General features: G+C 46.1%; 1 protein-coding gene across 2 annotated transcripts in view; it reads right to left on the reverse strand.

Moving 5' to 3' along the window:
- The window catches only part of asb6 (ankyrin repeat and SOCS box containing 6), a 69,923-nt gene that overhangs the window by 22,427 nt on the left and 29,218 nt on the right, over positions 1-18,278 (reverse strand). The window contains exon 1 of one of the 2 annotated variants that reach the window (XM_070863661.1): positions 279-298. The exons of the other annotated variant lie outside the window; for it this stretch is intronic. The gene's annotated coding sequence lies outside the window, so the exon portion shown is untranslated. Of the gene's footprint in view, positions 1-278; positions 299-18,278 lie in introns of those variants that run through there. 2 annotated transcript variants of the gene reach the window in all.

Genomic DNA, 18,278 nt, shown 5'->3' on the forward strand with positions numbered 1-18,278 from the left:
CTCACACACAATCCTCTCTCTCTCTCTCTCTCTCTCACACAATCTCTCACACACAATCTCTCTCTCTCTCTCTCTCACACACAATCTCTCTCTCTCTCTCTCTCACACAATCTCTCACACACAATCTCTCTCTCTCTCTCTCTCACACACAATCTCTCTCTCTCTCTCTCTCTCTCACACAATCTCTCACACACAATCTCTCTCTCTCTCTCTCTCTCACACAATCTCTCTCTCTCTCTCTCTCTCTCACACACACACAGAATCTCAGTTTGACTCACCTCCGCCACCGGAAACTCACCATCTAATGCCACCGGGCGGAAGCACTTCCGCTCCCCCGGGAGAAAGGTTCCGGGAGCTGCGGGTCCGTGCGGAGAGACACAGAGCGGCCCGGCCCGAACCTTGACTCCAAACCCTGGGGACCCTAAACCCAAACCCCCGGGACCCCAAACCCTGGACCCCTGACCTCAAATCCCCGAGACCCTAAACCCAAACCCCTGAACCCTGACCTCACCCCTCACTCACCCCTCACCCCTCACCCCTCACCCCTCACCCCCCCCCCCCCCCCCGGGACCCCCAAACTGTACGCAGTACTCCAGGTGTGGCCCTGTACAGGTGTAGCAGGACTTCTCTGCTTTTATACTCTATCCCCCCGGCAATAAAGGCCAACATTCCCTTGGCCTTCCTGATCACTTGCTGTAACTACACACTAACTTATTGTGTTTCATGCACAAGGCCCCCGGGTCTCTCTGCACTGCAGCACTTTGCAATTTTTCTCCATTTAAATTGTAATTTGCTTTTCTATTTTTCCTACCAAAGTGGGGAACCTCACATTTTCCCAAATTATACTCCACCTGCCAGATTTTTGCCCACTCACTGAGTCTGTCTATGTCCTTTTGCAGATTTTTTGTGTCCTCACACATTGCTTTTCCCGCCCATCTTTGTATCATCAGCAAACTTGGCTCCATTACACTCGGTCCCTTCATCCAAGTCATTAATATAGATTGTAAATAGTTGGGGTCCCAGCACCGATCCCTGCGGCATCCCACTAGTCACTGTTTGCCAACCAGAGAATGACCCATTTATCCCAACTCTCTGTTTTCTGTTAGTTAACCAATCCGCTATCCATGCTAATATATTACCTCCGTGAACTTTTATCTTGTGCAGTAACCTTTTATGTGGCACCTTGTCAAATAGAGGTATAGGGAGCTGTATTGAGAGAGAGGGTCTGTGAAGGAACGCCATTTTGGCTGTCTGAAATCCCTCAAATAAATAGAGATGTTGAACTAAGGGTGTTCAAGAGACTATAAAATACATGGTGTCAGAAGCAGAAACTTCCGATCTTTCGTCGAACGCATCGACAGCCGAAATATTGGAACTGTAAGACCTTTTTCGAGCCGATCGAAATCGACATTAAGCAGTGCAGTGCAGAGCGTGCTTCCTACACATCGCGCGTGGATCCATGAAGGGCGATAAATAGTCAAAAGCTTCTAAAATAATCTAGAGGCATTAGTAAAGTAAACTTAAAGTGGCATAAGTTATTATACAGCCTCGATTGAAAAAGTATTTCTACAATTACATGGCCATGATATTTTACTATTAGACTTGTTCTAGTCCTCTGGGTATTTGAACTGTATACATGTATGTGACAAACCCAAAGTCCTAAACTGTAGCGAGCTACCATGACCACCACGGTGCCAACTCCCGCACACATTCCTCTCCCACTTCTGTCGCAGGTGACTGGTGATTTGAAAGTCAACTGGAAAAAATTCAAACAGCTGTGGACAGCTATGAAATTATCATGAATATTGTGGAAAAAACAGACAGATATCCCTGGGTTGCAATGTATATCACTGCCACAGATAGCCACAATAATCTTCCCTACAAATTAGAGGAAGACAAGCAGGAAATTGAGATTATTTTGAAGCTCTGGGAAGAGCACTGTAAAGGTAAAACCAGTATCATCTATGAATGGTACTAGTTTAACAACTGTGTACAAGGGGACATGAAAACATTAGAACAGGAACAGGAGTAGGCCACATGACCCCTCGAGCCTGCTCCGCCATTCAATAAGATCATGGCTGATCTGATCATGGACTCAGCTCCACTTCCCCACCCACTCCCCATATCCTCTTATTCTCTTATCGTTTAAGAAACTGTCTATTTCTGTCTTAAATTTATTCAATGTCCCAGCTTCCACAGCTCTCTGAGGCAGCGAATTCCACAGATTTACAACCCTCTGAGAGAAGAAATTTCTCCTCATCTCCGTTTTAAATGGGCAGCCCCTTATTCTAAGATCATGCCCTCTAGTTCTAGTCTCCCCCATCAGTGGAAACATCCTCTCTGCATCCACCTTGTCAAGCTCCCTATAATCTTATACGTTTCGATAAGATCACCTCTCATTCTTCTGAATTCCACTGAGTAGAGGCCCAGCCTACTCAATCTTTCCTCATAAGTCAACCCCTCATCCCCAGAATCAACCGAGTGAACCTGCTCTGAACAGCCTCCAAAGCAAGTGTATCCTTTCGTAAATATGGAAACCAAAACTGCACGCAGTATTCCAGGTGTGGCCTCACCAATACCTTATATAGCTGTAGCAAGATTCCCCTGTTTTTATACTCCATCCCCTTTGCAATAAAGACCAAGATACCATTGGCCTTCCTGATCACTTGCTGTACCTGCATACTATCCTTTTGTGTTTCATGCACAAGTACCCCCAGGTCCCACTGTACTGCTGCACTTTACAATCTTTCTCCATTTAAATAATAACTTGCTCTTTAATTTTTTTCTGCCAAAGTGCATGACCTCACACTTTCCAACATTATACACCATCTGCCAAATTTTTGCCCATTCACTTAGCCTGTCTATGTCCTTTTGCAGATTTTTTGTGTCCCCCTCACACATTGCTTTTCCTCCCATCTTTGTATCGTCAGCAAACTTGGCTACGTTACACTCAGTCCCTTCCAATGGTTTGACGAACAGTTTGACAGATATCTCGTGAAAGTGAGAGAGCTAGCATCGTCATGTGATTTCGGCAATTTGAGGGATGATTTCATCAGAGACCGCAGAGTCTGCGGAATATCTGATAACACTCTGCGTAAGAGGCTGTTGCAAGAATCAAGCCTAATACTCGATAAATATGTGATGCTCTGTAAAGCTACAGAGACCACAGTTGCGCAAATGAAATCCATGAAGCTCACTAAAACAGACTCTGAAGATGTCAAAGCTGTCACAGAAACCCCGACCCACAAAGAAAGAATTTACAGACAAAGAGTTCACGAACAATTGCAGATATTGGGGCAAAAGACATGAGCTGTCAAAAACTAAATGCCCAGCAGATGGGAAGACCTGCACAAGTTGCGGCAAATTAAACCACTTTTCTCAAAAGTGTAGGCAGAATGGATCAAGGCAGAAGTCTACACATAACCCTAAATATAAGGGCAAGCCAAAAATTCATGCACTATATGAAGAGAATTATGATTCTGATTGTGGTCATGACTCTAAAGATGCTTGGTAAAGTTGATCGCACAATCAAGGACAAAGCTGACAGAAAGTATCCTAGCAAGATTATGGCTACTTTCTCTCGATTCGTGGAGGGAGAAGATTGGGCAGACTTTGTGAGCTGTTTGAACCAGTACTTCGTGGCCAACAAAATGCAGGGGGTCGACGATGCAGATCAGCGCCGGGCCGTGTTCCTCACTGTGTGCGGTTCAAAGATCTACCGTCTGATACAGAATCTACTCATGCCTAGTGATCCAACAGAGAAAACGTACGAGGAGTTGTGTACATTGGTACAGGAGCACCTCAAGCCAGACGACGGCATCATCATCTCGAGATACAGGTTTTATACACAGGTTCGATTAGAGGGCCAGAGCGCGGCGGAATTCGTTGCCGACCTGAGACGTCTAGCCAGACCGTGCAAATTCGGGACGGTTTTGGCAGACATGCTGCGGGACTTCTTTGTTATCGGTATCAACCACGAGGTGATCCTGCACAAACCTCTGGTGGTGGAGGAATTGGATTTAAAAAGAGCCATCCAGATCGCTCAATCATGTGTGACGATGGACAGGAGTTTAAAGCAAATAGCGGTGAAAAACCGAACCTCGGCAAGTACGGTAAATACAATTGATTCGGCATTCGGCAGAGCGGCACATGACAAGGCCTATCCGGCTGAGATCACGAAGCCCGTGGCTGCCCAAAGTCCACCAGCGGGAATGTATCCGACTTCTCCGTGTTAGCGTTGTGGGGGAAATCATCGGCACCAGCAGTGCCGATTTAAGCAATATAGTTTCAAAGGCTATCTGAGAGTGGGGCATCTCCAGCGCAAGTGTCCACAGATGAGCAAGCGTGCTGCGACACACCACGTGGAGGATGAGAATCAGATTAGCGCGGATCCGGATACGCAATCCGAGATGCCAGAGGAAGAAGTGTATGGACTGTACTCCTTCATAATCAAGAGTAAACCAATTTTGATTAATGTGATGTTTAACGGGATACTGGTATCAATGGAACTGGACACGGGGGCAAGTCAGTCGATCATGAACAAGAGGGCATTTAATAAGCTGTCGGGATACTAAGACTGTGAGATCCATGCTGAGCCCTGTTAACGCCAAGCTGCGCACGTACACCAAAGAACTGATAGAGGTGATTGGCAGTGCACAAATTAATGTGTCGTATAACGGTGCGGTTCATGAGTTACCGCTGTGGATTGTTCCAGGCAATGGCCCAATGCTGCTCGGCAGGAGCTGGTTGGAGAAAATCAGATGCGACTGAACGACATAAAGGCGTTGTCGTCGGAGGAAGATACATGTGACCAAGTATTGAGCAAGTTCCCCTCGCTGTTCGAACCGGGAATCGGCAACTTCACGGGAGCCAAGGTGCAGATCCACGTGGACTCAGATCCAAGACCAGTCGATCATAAAGCTCAGGCAGTGCCGTATATGATGAGGGAGAAGGTCGAAATTGAACTGGACAGACTCCAGTGTGAAGGGATCATATCACCGGTCGAATTTAATGAATGGGCCAGCCCCATTGTTCCTGTGCTGAAAAGTGATGGCACAGTCAGAATCTGTGGAGACTACAAGGCTACGATCAACAGGGTTTCGAAACAAGATCAGTACCCGTTACCAAAGGCTGATGACTTGTTTGCAACGCTAGCCGGAGGGAAGTCGTTCACAAAACTGGATTTGACGTCAGCCTACATGACACAGGAGTTGGTTGAGACGTCGCAGAGACTTACGTGCATTAACACGCACAAAGGACTGTTTATTTACCACAGGTGCCTTTTCGGAATTCGCTCGGCTGCAGCAATATTCCAGAGGAATATGGAAAGTCTACTGCAGTCTGTTCCCAGAACCGTCGTGTTCCAAGATGACATCCTGATCAAAGGTCGTAACTCCAAGGAACATCTGAACAACCTGGAAGAGGTTCTACTGCGTTTGGACAGAGTGAGACTCAGACTGAAACGCTCAAAGTGCGTCTTCATGGCACCGGAGGTTGAATTCCTTGGGAGGAAAATTGCCGCTGATGGCATCAGGCCTACTGATGTGAAAACCAAGGCCATCAAGAATGCACCCAAGCCGCAGAATGTGACGGAGCTGCATTTGTTCCTGGGTCTACTCAACTACTTTGGTAACTTCCTACCTAAATTGAGCACCTTATTAGAACCACTGCACATGCTATTGAGAAAAGGCGATGACTGGGTGTGGGGCGCATCGCAAGACAGAGATTTCGAGAAAGCCACCAATCTGCTTTGCTCGAACAAGTTGCTGGTACATTATAACCCATGTAAACATTTAGTTTTGGCCTTTGATGCATCGTCATATGGAACTGGTTGCGTATTTCAACAAGCCAATGAGTCGGGGAAACTTCAACCTGTCACGTATGCATCCAAAAGTTTGTCTGAAACAGAAAGAGTTTACAGAATGGTAGAAAAAGAAGCTTTAGCGTGTGTGTACGGTGTTAAAAAGATGCATCAATACCTGTTCGGTCTGAGGTTTGAATTAGAAACTGATCACAAGCCACTCATTTCATTGTTTTCCGAGAGCGAAGGTATCAATACCAACGCTTCATCCCACATCCAAAGGTGGGCGCTGACATTATCTGCCTATGATTATGTCATTCGCCACAGACCTGGCACAGGGAAATGTGCCGATGCTTTGAGCCGGTTGCCGTTGCCCACACCGGAGGTGGAAATGCCACAACCAGCAGATGTAATGTTAATCATGGAAGCTTTTGAGAGTGAAGGTACACCTGTCACGGCTCAACAAGTTAAGACCTGGACCAGCCAGGACCCGATATTATCGGTGGTAAATGGTTGCATCCGCAAAGGGGATTGGTCAGCTATACCTAAGCAAATGTGCGAGGAGGCCAAACCGTACATTCGTCACAAGGACGAACTGTCTATTCAAGCAGATTACATATTGTGGGGCAATCGAGTTGTAATGCCCAAGAAAGGGAGAGAGAAGTTTGTGCGTGAGTTACACAGCACACATCCTGGTATAGTGATGATGAAGGCCATCGCCAGGTCCCACGTAAGGTGGCCAGGAATTTATTCTGAGCTGGAAGCATGCGTGCATCAGTGCAACACTTGCATGCAGCTCAGCAAAGCACCAACGGAATCGCCGCTGAGTCTGTGGTCGTGGCCATCCAAACCTTGGTCCAGGATCCATGTAGATTTTGCAGGTCCCTTCCTGAGCAAGATGTTTTTAGTGGTGGATGCTTATTCGAAGTGAATAGAATGCATAATCATGTCATCCAGCACGTCCACGGCAACCATAGAGAATTTCAATGTCATGTTCGCGACACATGGTCTGCCTGACATAGTGGTGAGTGACAATGAGTCGTGCTTCACCAGTCAGGAGTTTCAGGAGTTTGTGAAACTTAACGGCATAAAACATGTAAGGTCAGCACCGTTCAAGCCTGCGTCCAATGGGCAAGCAGAACGTGTAGTACAAATTATCAAGCAAAGCATGAGGAGAGTAACCCAAGGGTCACTGCAGACCCGCTTGTCCTGCATACTGCGGAGTTACAGGAGAAGACCCCACACACTCACAGGGGTCTTGTCTACTGAACTCACGATGAAAAGAAGTCTTAAGACCAAGTTATTTCTGGTACACCTGGATTTAAATAATCATGTTGAATACAGAAGACAAAGTCAACAAAGGTATCACGATCATGCAACTGTGTCACGTGAGATTTCTGTTAATGATCCTGTATATGTGTTGAACTATGGTCAGGGTCCCAAATGGATCGCTGGTATGGTCATGGCCAAGGAGGGCAACAGAGTATTTGTTATTAAGCTCAAGAATGGGCAAACTTGCAGGAAACACATGGATCAGACAAAGTTGAGGCACACAGATGAGCCACAACATTCAGACGACGAAACCATCGATGACCAATCAACCTACCAGCAGTCTTCAGTGGACTCAAGGGTCATCAGTGAACCCGGAATTTCCATCATGGACCCATTCAATAAAATGGACTTGCAATTCCTGACATGGCCACTGCCACCCCCAACATTCAGTCATCCAGCCACCGGCCACAACAGACCCCGCACATTCACCCAAGGCCGGAATCGAACTGAGACGCTCAACCCGGGAGTGCAAAGCACCGGACCGTCTCAACCTGTGAAAGACTGTGATAAGATCTCAGAATGGGGTATTGTCATGTATGTACATGCTATTTGTAGCCACCAGATGGGGGCCACTGAACAGCACGCACATGGTGCTGCTCAGGTATAAAAGGCCAGCCATTTTGAGAGTCAGACACTTTGGGCCTAAATAAAGCAGAGCCAAGGTTGTACCTTGCTTAGTTAAACAGTACTCAGTTTGAACCTTTATTGCTTACATTACACTTTGTTTTCCAAAAACAGTGAAATGAGTGGCTTGTGATTGGTTTCCAGTTCAAACTGAAGACCAAGCAGGTAATGATGCATCTTTTTAACCCCATACACACAGGCTAGTGCTTCTTTTTCTACCCTGCTGCAGGCTCTTTCCGCCTTTGACAAACTTTTAGAAGCATACACAACAGGTTGTAGTTTACCCGACTCATTAGATTGTTGGAGCACGCAACCAACTCCATGTGACGAAGCCTCACAGGCCAATACTAGACACTTACACGGATCATAATGTACCAGCAGCTTGTTAGAGCAAAGCAGATTCGTAGCTTTCTCAAAAGCTCTATCTTGAGATGCACCTCAAACCCAGTTGTCGCCTTTTCTTAGCAACATGTGCAGTGGCTCTAATGAAGTGTTCAATCTAGGTAGGAAATTACCGAAGTAGTTGAGTAGACCAAGGAACGAACGCAGCTCCATCACATTCTGAGGCTTGGTGCATTTTTGATGGTCTTGGTTTTTGAATCCGTAGGTCTGATGCCGTCAGCAGCAATTTTCCTCCCCAGGAATTCAACTTCCTGGTGCCATGAAGACGCACTTTGACCGTTTCAGTCTGAGTCCCACTTTGTCCAGACGATGTAGAACCTCTTCCAGGTTGTTCAGATGTTCGGCGGTGTCATGACCTGTGACCAGGATGTCATCTTGGAACACAATGGTTCTAGGGATGGACTTCAGTAGACATTCCATGTTCCTCTGAAATATGGCTGCAGCCGAGCGAATTCTGAAAGGACACCTGTTGTAGATAAACAGTCCTTTATGAGTGTTGATGCGTAAGTTTCTTCGACGTCTCGACCAGCTCCTGTGTCATGTAGGCCGACGTCAGATCCAGTTTAGTGAACGACTTCCCCCCCGCTACCGTTGCAAACAGGTCATCAGCCTTCGGTAACGGGTATTGATCCTGTTTCGAAACTCGGTTGATCATAACCTTGTAGTCTCCACAAATCCTGACAGTGCCATCGCTCTTCAACACAGGAACAATGGGGCTGGCCCATTCGTTAAATTCGACCGGTGATATGACCCCTTCACGCTGGAGTCTGTCCTGTTCGATTTCAACCTTCTTCCCTCATGGAACCGCCCGAGCTTTATGATGCACGGGTCTTGCATCTGAGTCCACGTGGATCTGCACCTTGGCTCCCGTGAAATTGCCGATGCCTGGTTCAACGGGCGACGGGAACTTGCTCAATACTTGAGCCCATGGAATATCATCCTCCGACGACAATGCTTTGATATCATTCCAATTCCATTTGATTTTTTCCAGCCAATTCCTGCCGAACAGCGTTGGACCATTGCCTGGAACAATCCATAATGGTAAATCATGAACCGCACCATCATACGACACCTTGACTACTGCACTGCCAATCACCGTTATGAGTTCTTTAGTGTACGTACGCAACTTGGCATTGACTGGACTCAGCTTAGACCTCACAGCCTTAGTATCCCACAACTTGTCGAATGTCCTCTGGCTCATTATTGATTGACTCGCACCCATGTCCAATTCCATCGATACCGGCACACCGTTAAGTTTCACATTAATCATTATTGGTTGGCTCTTTGTTAGGAACGAATACAGTCCATACAACTCCTCCTCTGGTATCTCGGATTGCATATTCGGATCCGCGCTATACTGGTGATCATCCTCCACGTGGTGTGTCACAGCACGCTTGATCTGTTGCGGACACATGCGCTGGAGATGCCCCAGTCTCGAACAGTCTTTACAAATGTACTGTTTAAACCGACACTGATTGCCCCACAGCACCAACACGGTGAAATCGGATTCATTCCGGATGGCGGACTTTGGGCAGCCACAGGTTTCGCGTACACAGTCGAGTAGGCCCTGCCATATGCAGCTCTGCCAAACGACAATACAATCTTGTTTACAGTACTTGCCGAGTTCTGATTTTTCGATGATATCTGCTTTACGTTTTTGTCCGTCATCATGCCTGGGCAATCGTGATGGCCTTGCTCAAATCCAGCGTTTGCAGTTTTTCAATCTGCTGGGACCTCCCCAGAATCCAGGGAATTTTGGTAAATTACAACCAATGCATCCACTATCGCTGCTGCTACTTCTCTTGACCCGAGGATGCAAGCCATCAGGTCCAGGGGATTTATCTGCCTTTAGTCCCATTATCTTACTGAGCACCAACTCCTTAGAGATTGTGATGTGTGTTGAGTCCTCCCCCCCTATAGCCCCTTGACTGTCCACTGTTGGGATATTTCTAGTGTCCTCTACCGTAAAGACTGATATAAAATATTTGTTCAGAGTTTCTGCTGTCTCCATGTTCCCCATCACTAATTCCCCAGTCTCGTCCTCTAAGGGACCAACATTTACTCTAGCTACTCTTTTCCTTTTTATATACCTGTAGAAACTCTTGCTATCTGTTTTTATATTTCGTGCTAGTTTACTTTCATAGTCTATCTTCCCTTTCTCAATCATTTTTTTAGTCATTCTTTGCTGGCTTTTAAACGCCTCCCAATCTTCTGTCCTCCCACTAGTTTTGGCCACTTTGTATGCACTTGTTTTTAATTGGATACTGTCCTTTATTTCTTTAGTTAGTCACGGATGGCTATGTTTTCTTTTACACCCTTTCCTCCTCATTGGAATATATTTTTCTTGAGAGTTGTGAAATATCTCCTTAAATGTACACCACTGTTCATCAACTGTCCTACACTTTAATCGATTTTCTCAGTCTACTTTAGCCAACTCTGATTTCATACCTTTGTAGGCTCCTTTATTTAAGCTTAGTACGCTGGTTTGAGATCCAATTTTCTCGCCCTCCATCTGAATTTGAAATTCAACCATGCTATCGTTATTCATTCCAAGGGGGTCCTTTAATAGGAGATTGTTTATTAATCCTGTCTCATTACACAGGATCTGGGGAGGTGGGACCAGTACAAACCGGACGGTCTGCACCTGGGCAGGACCGAAACCGATGTCCTAAGGGGAATGTTTGCTAGTGCTGTTGGGGAGGAGTTAAACTAGTATGGCAGGGGGATGGGAACCTATGCAGGGAGACAGAGGGAAACAAAATGGAGGCAGAAGCAAAAGAAAAGCAAGAGTGGAGGGCAGAGAAATCAAAGGCAAAAATCAAAAAGGGCCACATTACAACATAATTCTAAAAGGACAAAGAGTGTTAAAAAAACAAGCCTGAAGGCTCTGAGTCTCAATGCAAGGAGCATTCGTAATAAGGTGGATGAATTAACTGCGCAGATAGCTGTTAACGGATATGATGTAATTGGGATTACGGAGACATGGCTCCAGGGTAACCAAGGCTGGGAACTCAACATCCAGGGGTATTCAATATTCAGGAAGGACAGACAGAAAGGAAAAGGAGATTGGGTAGTGTTACTGGTTAAAGAGGAGATTAATGCAATAGTAAGGAAGGACATTAGCTCGGATGATGTGGAATCTATATGAGTAGAGCTGCGAAACACCAAAGGGCAGAAAACGTTAGTGGGAGTTGTGTACAGACCACCAAACAGTAGTAGGGAGGTTGGAGATAACATCAAACAGGAAATTAGGGGCGCGTGCAATAAGGGTACAGCAATTATCATGGGTAACTTTAATCTGCATATTGATTGGGCTAACCAAACTGGTAGCAATACTGTGGAGGAGGAGTTCCTGGAGTGTATAAGGGATGGTTTTCTAGACCAATATGTCGAGGAACCAACTGGAGAGCAGGCCATCCTAGACTGGGTCTTGTGGAACGAGAGAGGATTAATGAGCAATCTGGTCATGCAGGGTCCCTTGGGGAAGAGTGATCATAATGTGGTAGAATTCTTCATTAAGATGGAGAGTGACACAGTTAATTGAGAGACTAGGGTCCTGAACTTAAAGAAAGGAAACTTTGACGGTATGAGACGTGAATTGGCTAGGATAGACTGGAGAATGATAGTGGATGGGCAATGGCAGACATTTAAATATCACATGGATGAACTACAACAATTGTACATCCCTGTGTGGCATAAGATTAAAAAGGAAGATGGCTCAACCGTGGCTAACAAGGGAAATTAGGGAATGTGTTAAATCCAAGGAAGAGACATATAAATTAGCCAGAAAAAGCAGCAAACCTGAGGATTGAGAGACATTTAGAATTCAGCAGAGGAGGACTAAGGGTTTAATTAGGTACGGGGAGATAGAGTATGAGAGTAAGCTTGCAGGGAACATAAAAACTGACTGCAAAAGCTTCTATAGATATGTGAAGAGAAAAAAATTAGTGAAGACTAATGTAGGTCCCTTGCAGTCAGAATCAGGTGAATTCATAATGGGGAACAAGGAAATGGCAGACCAATTGAACAAATACTTTGGTTCTGTCTTCATTAAGAAAGACACGAATAACCTCCCAAAAATACTAGTGGACCGAGGGTCTAGTGAGAAGGGGGAACTGAGGGAAATCCTTATTAGTCAAGAAATGGTGTTAGGGAAATTGAAGGGATTGAAGGCCGATAAATCCCCAGGGCCTGATAGTCTGCATCCCGGAGTACTTAAGGAAGTGGCCCTAGAAATAGTGGATGCATTGGTGGTCATTTTCCAACATTCCATGGACTCTGGTTCAGTTCCTATGTATTGGAGGGTAGCTAATGTAACCCCACTGTTTAAAAAAGGAGGGAGAGAGAAAACAGGGAATTATAGACCAGTTAGCCTGACATCGGTGGTGGGGAAAATGCTGGAATCAATTATTAAAGATGTAATAACAGTGCGTTTGGAAAGCAGTGACAGGATCAGTCCAAGTCATCATGGATTTATGAAAGGGAAATCATGCTTGGCAAATCTTCTAGAATTTTTTGAGGATGTAACTAGTAGAGTGGATAAGGGAGAACCAGTGGATGTGGTGTATTTGGACTTTCAAAAGGCTTTTGACAAGGTCCCACACAGGAGATTAGTGTGCAAAAATTAAAGCACATGGTATTGGGATTAATGTATTGACGTGGATAGAGAACTGGTTGACAGACAGGAAGCAAAGTGTCATGTAGCTTACATTATTATATATAACTGTATCCTAACATGCTATACATGACTGTAATGAGATATGACCTGTAACCACCAGCATACCTTACCACCAGGGGTGCACTTGCAAGAGACAGGTATATAAGGACAGGTCTCAGGCAAGTGCAGCATTCCAGAGCTGTGAAATAAAGGTGCAGGTCCAGAGTGACCTTGACTTCACTACATGCCTCGTGTGAATCTGTACTGAGGGGACAGGACTTTACAGTGGCGACGAGTTACGGGATTACAGAATCCACAGAATGGCGAACAACGGATCAGATGAAAAGTACAATGCGGGAGACAATTGGGAGGACTTTATAGAAAGGCTCTAGCAAAGCTTTGTAACCAAAGACTGGTTAGGCGACGATAAGGCAGACAAGAGAAGAGCCCATCTCTTGACCAGCGGTGGCTCGAAAACATACGCTTTAATGAAGGATCTGTTGGCACCCGAGAAACCAGCAAGCAAGTCGTTTGAAAAATTGAGCACACTGGTAAGAGACCACCTGAAGTCAGCGAGCAGCCTACACATGGCCAGACACAGGTTCTACAACTACAGACGCTGTGTGGGCCAGAGCATACCCGACTTCGTGGCGGAACTTCGGAGGTTGGCTAGTTTATGTGAGTTCTCCGATGAACTGAGTAGAGAAATGCTGAGAGACTTTTTCATTGAAGGAATAGGCCACGCAGGCATATTCCGAAAGCTCATAGAGACCAAGAACCTGACCTTAGAGGCAGCAGCACTGGTTGCACAGACATTCTTGGTAGGGGAAGAAGAAACGAGGTTGATTTACAATGCAGGTACGACAACTAATGAAATATCGGAACAAGAAGTTCACAGCACTAAACAAGTTGCTACCCCCACACACAGACAAAACCGGGAGAACAGGCTCTCGACAGCAGGCAGTGGCACCAGAAGCCATCAAGGGCCACAGGAACGGCCGTTCGCACCTCATCAACCCACAATGCGAGTAATCAACTACAAACTGAGAGAAGCTCAAGAGAGATCAGCCAGACGCAGCTCATTCTTTGGGAACACTTTGAACAATGGAACAGGTCTGTGCTGGAGGTGTGGGGGTGGGCACTCATCAAGGGGATGTCGATTTCAGCAGGCTGTTTGCAGAAATTGTGAATATACAGGGCATTTGGCCGGATGTGCAAAGACACGGCAGCTTGGCTGGTATACGAATCGGATGGGTCGGAAAGCGGACCAGAAGATGGTGGGGACAGTACCCGGGACACCGATGTACAGCGGGTCAACACGATCAATGGCCGCTGCTCCTACAACAGGATGCCTCCTATAATGATGAGGGTCCTACTCAACGGGATACCTGTCAACATGGAGCTGGATACGGGAGCGAGTCAATCTCTCATGGGCGCTCAACAATTTGAACAACTGTGGCCGCATAAAAGAGACAGACCAAAACTCACAAGGGTCGACACCAAACTAAGGACCTGTACCAAAGAAATCGTACCAGTCCTCGGCAGCGCCATGCTCTCTCTCACACACAAAGGGACGGTGAACCGACTTCCCCTGTGGATTGTCCCCGGAGACCCCCCAGCACTGCTGGGGAGAAGCTGGCTGGCAAAACTAAACTGGAAATGGGATGATGTCCATGCCATGTCATTAGAGGAACGGACCTCCTGCTCAACAGTTATAAAGCGATTTGAACATCTCTTTCAGCCAGGTGTGGGCACTTTCAAAGGGGCCAATGTCAAAATCTACATCACACAGGATGCTAAACCGGTCCATCACAAGGCCAGAGCTGTACCCTATGTGATGAGGGAAAAGATTGAACACGAACTCGACAGGCTTCTGCGGGAAGGCATTATATCACCTGTGGAATTTAGCGACTGGGCAAGTCCCATCGTCCCAGTCATGGAGCCTGATGGATCCGTACGAATCTGTGGGGACTACAAATCTACCATAAACAGAGTCTCCCTACAGACATAGAAACATAGAAACATAGAAAATAGGTGCAGGAGTAGGCCATTCGGCCCTTCTAGCCTGCACCGCCATTCAATGAGTTCATGGCTGAACATACAACTTCAGTACCCCCTTCCCACTTTCTCGCCATACCCCTTGATCCCCCGAGTAGTAAGGACTTCATCTAACTCCCTTTTGAATATATTCAGTGAATTGGCCTCAACAACTTTCTGTGGTAGAGAATTCCACAGGTTCACCACTCTCTGGGTGAAGAAGTTTCTCCTCATCTCGGTCCTAAATGGCTTACCCCTTATCCTTAGACTGTGACCCCTGGTTCTGGACTTACCCAACATTGGGAACATTCTTCCTGCATCTAACCTGTCTAAACCCGTCAGAATTCTAAACGTTTCTATGAGGTCCCCTCTCATTCTTCTGAACTACAGTGAATACAAGCCCAGTTGATCCAGTCTTTCTTGATAGGTCAGTCCCACCATCCCGGGAATCAGTCTGGTGAACCTTTGCTGCACTCCCTCAATAGCAAGAATGTCCTTCCTCAAGTTAGGAGACCAAAACTGTACACAATACTCCAGGTGTGGCCTCACCAAGGCCCTGTACAACTGTAGCAACACCTCCCTGCCCCTGTACTCAAATCCCCTCGCTATGAAGGCCAACATGCCATTTGCTTTCTTAACCACCTGCTGTACCTGCATGCCAACCTTCAATGACTGATGTACCATGACACCCAGGTCTCGTTGCACCTCCCCTTTTCCTAATCTGTCACCATTCAGATAATAGTCTGTCTCTCTGTTTTTACCATCAAAGTGGATAACCTCACATTTATCCACATTATACTTCATCTGCCATGCATTTGCCCACTCACCTAACCTATCCAAGTCACTCTGCAGCCTCATAGCATCCTCCTCGCAGCTCATACTGCCACCCAACATAGTGTCATCCGCAAATTTGGAGCTACTACATTTAATCCCTCATCTAAATCATTAATGTACAATGTAAACAGATGGGGCCCCAGCACAGAACCTTGCGGTACCCCACTAGTCACTGCCTGCCATTCTGAAAAGTACCCATTTACTCCTACTCTTTGCTTCCTGTCTGACAACCAGTTCTCAATCCATGTTAGCACACTACCCCCAATCCCATGTGCTTTAACTTTGCACATTAATCTCTTGTGTGGGACCTTGTCGAAAGCCTTCTGAAAGTCCAAATATACCACATCAACTGGTTCTCCCTTGTCCACTCTACTGGAAACATCCTCAAAAAATTCCAGAAGATTTGTCAAGCATGATTTCCCTTTCACAAATCCATGCTGACTACCCCACTAGTCACCTCTTTCCAAATGCGCTGCTATGACATCCTTAATAATTGATTCCATCATTTTACCCACTACTGAGGTCAGGCTGACCGGTCTATAATTCCCTGTTTTCTCTCTCCCTCCTTTTTTAAAAAGTGGGGTTACATTGGCTACCCTCCACTCCATAGGAACTGATCCAGAGTCTATGGAATGTTGGAAAATGACTGTCAATGCATCCGCTATTTCCAAGGCCACCTCCTTAAGTACTCTGGGATGCAGTCCATCAGGCCCTGGGGATTTATCGGCCTTCAATCCCATCAATTTCCCCAACACAATTTCCCGACTAATAAAGATTTCCCTCAGTTCCTCCTCCTTACTAGACCCTCTGACCCCTTTTATATCCGGAAGGTTGTTTGTGTCCTCCTTAGTGAATACCGAACCAAAGTACTTGTTCAATTGGTCTGCCATTTCTTTGTTCCCCGTTATGACTTCCCCTGATTCTGACTGCAGGGGACCTACGTTTGTCTTTACTAACCTTTTTCTCTTTACATATCTATAGAAACTTTTGCAATCCGTCTTAATGTTCCCTGCAAGCTTCTTCTCGTGCTCCATTTTCCCTGCCCTAATCAAACCCTTTGTCCTCCTCTGCTGAGTTCTAAATTTCTCCCAGTCCCCGGGTTCGCTGCTATTTCTGGCCAATTTGTATGCCACTTCCTTAGCTTTAATACTATCCCTGATTTCCCTTGATAGCCACGGTTGAGCCACCTTCCCTTTTTTATTTTTACGCCAGACAGGAATGTACAATTGTTGTAGTTCATCCATGCGGTCTCTAAATGTCTGCCATTGCCCATCCACAGTCAACCCCTTAAGTATCATTCGCCAATCTATCCTAGCCAATTCACGCCTCATACCTTCAAAATTACCCTTCTTTAAGTTCTGGACCATGGTCTCTGAATTAACTGTTTCATTCTCCATCCTAATGCAGAATTCCACCATATTATGGTCACTCTTCCCCAAGGGGCCTCGCACAACGAGATTGCTAATTAATCCTCTCTCATTACACAACACCCAGTCTAAGATGGCCTCCCCCCTAGTTGGTTCCTCGACATATTGATCTAGAAAACCATCCCTTCTGCACTCTAGGAAATCCTCCTCCACCGTATTGCTTCCAGTTTGGTTAGCCCAATCTATGTGCATATTAAAGTCACCCATTATAACTGCTGCACCTTTATTGCATGCACCCCTAATTTCCTGTTTGATGCCCTCCCCAACATCACTACTACTGTTTGGAGGTCTGTACACAACTCCCACTAACGTTTTTTGCCCTTTGGTGTTCTGCAGCTCTACCCATATAGATTCCACATCATCCAAGCTAATGTCCTTCCTAACTATTGCATTAATCTCCTCTTTAACCAGCAATGCTACCCCGCCTCCTTTTCCTTTCATTCTTCCTGAATGTTGAATACCCCTGGATGTTGAGTTCCCAGCCCTGATCATCCTGGAGCCACGTCTCCGTAATCCCAATCACATCATATTTGTTAACATCTATTTGCACAGTTAATTCATCCACCTTATTACAGATACTCCTTGCATTAAGTCATAAAGCCTTCAGGCTTGTTTTTTTTAACACCCTTTGTCCTTTTAGAATTTTGCTGTACTGTGGCCCTTTTTGTTCTTTGCCTTGGGTTTCTCTGCTCTCCACTTTTCCTCATCTCCTTTCTGTCTTTTGCTTTTGTCTCCTTTTTGTTTCCCTCTGTCTCCCTGCATTGGTTCCCATCCCCCTGCCATATTAGTTTAACTCCTCCCTAACAGCACTGGCAAACACTCCCCCTCGGACATTGGTTCCGGTCCTGCCCAGGTGCAGACCGTCCGGTTTGTACTGGTCCCACCTCCCCCAGAACTGGTTCCAATGCCCCAGGAATTTGAATCCCTCCCTGCTGCACCACTGCTCAAGCCACGTATTCATCTGAGCTATCCTGCGATTCCTACTCTGACTAGCACGTGGCACTGGTAGCAATCCCGAGATTACTACTTTTGAGGTCCTACTTTTTAATTTAGCTCCTAGCTCCTTAAATTCGTTTCGTAGGACCTCATCCCTTTTTTTACCTATGTCGTTGGTACCAATGTGCACCACGACAACTGGCTGTTCTCCCTCCCTTTTCAGAATGTC

Source organism: Pristiophorus japonicus, chromosome 20, assembly GCF_044704955.1.
Source record: "Pristiophorus japonicus isolate sPriJap1 chromosome 20, sPriJap1.hap1, whole genome shotgun sequence".
NCBI classification, from domain to species: domain Eukaryota; kingdom Metazoa; phylum Chordata; class Chondrichthyes; family Pristiophoridae; genus Pristiophorus; species Pristiophorus japonicus.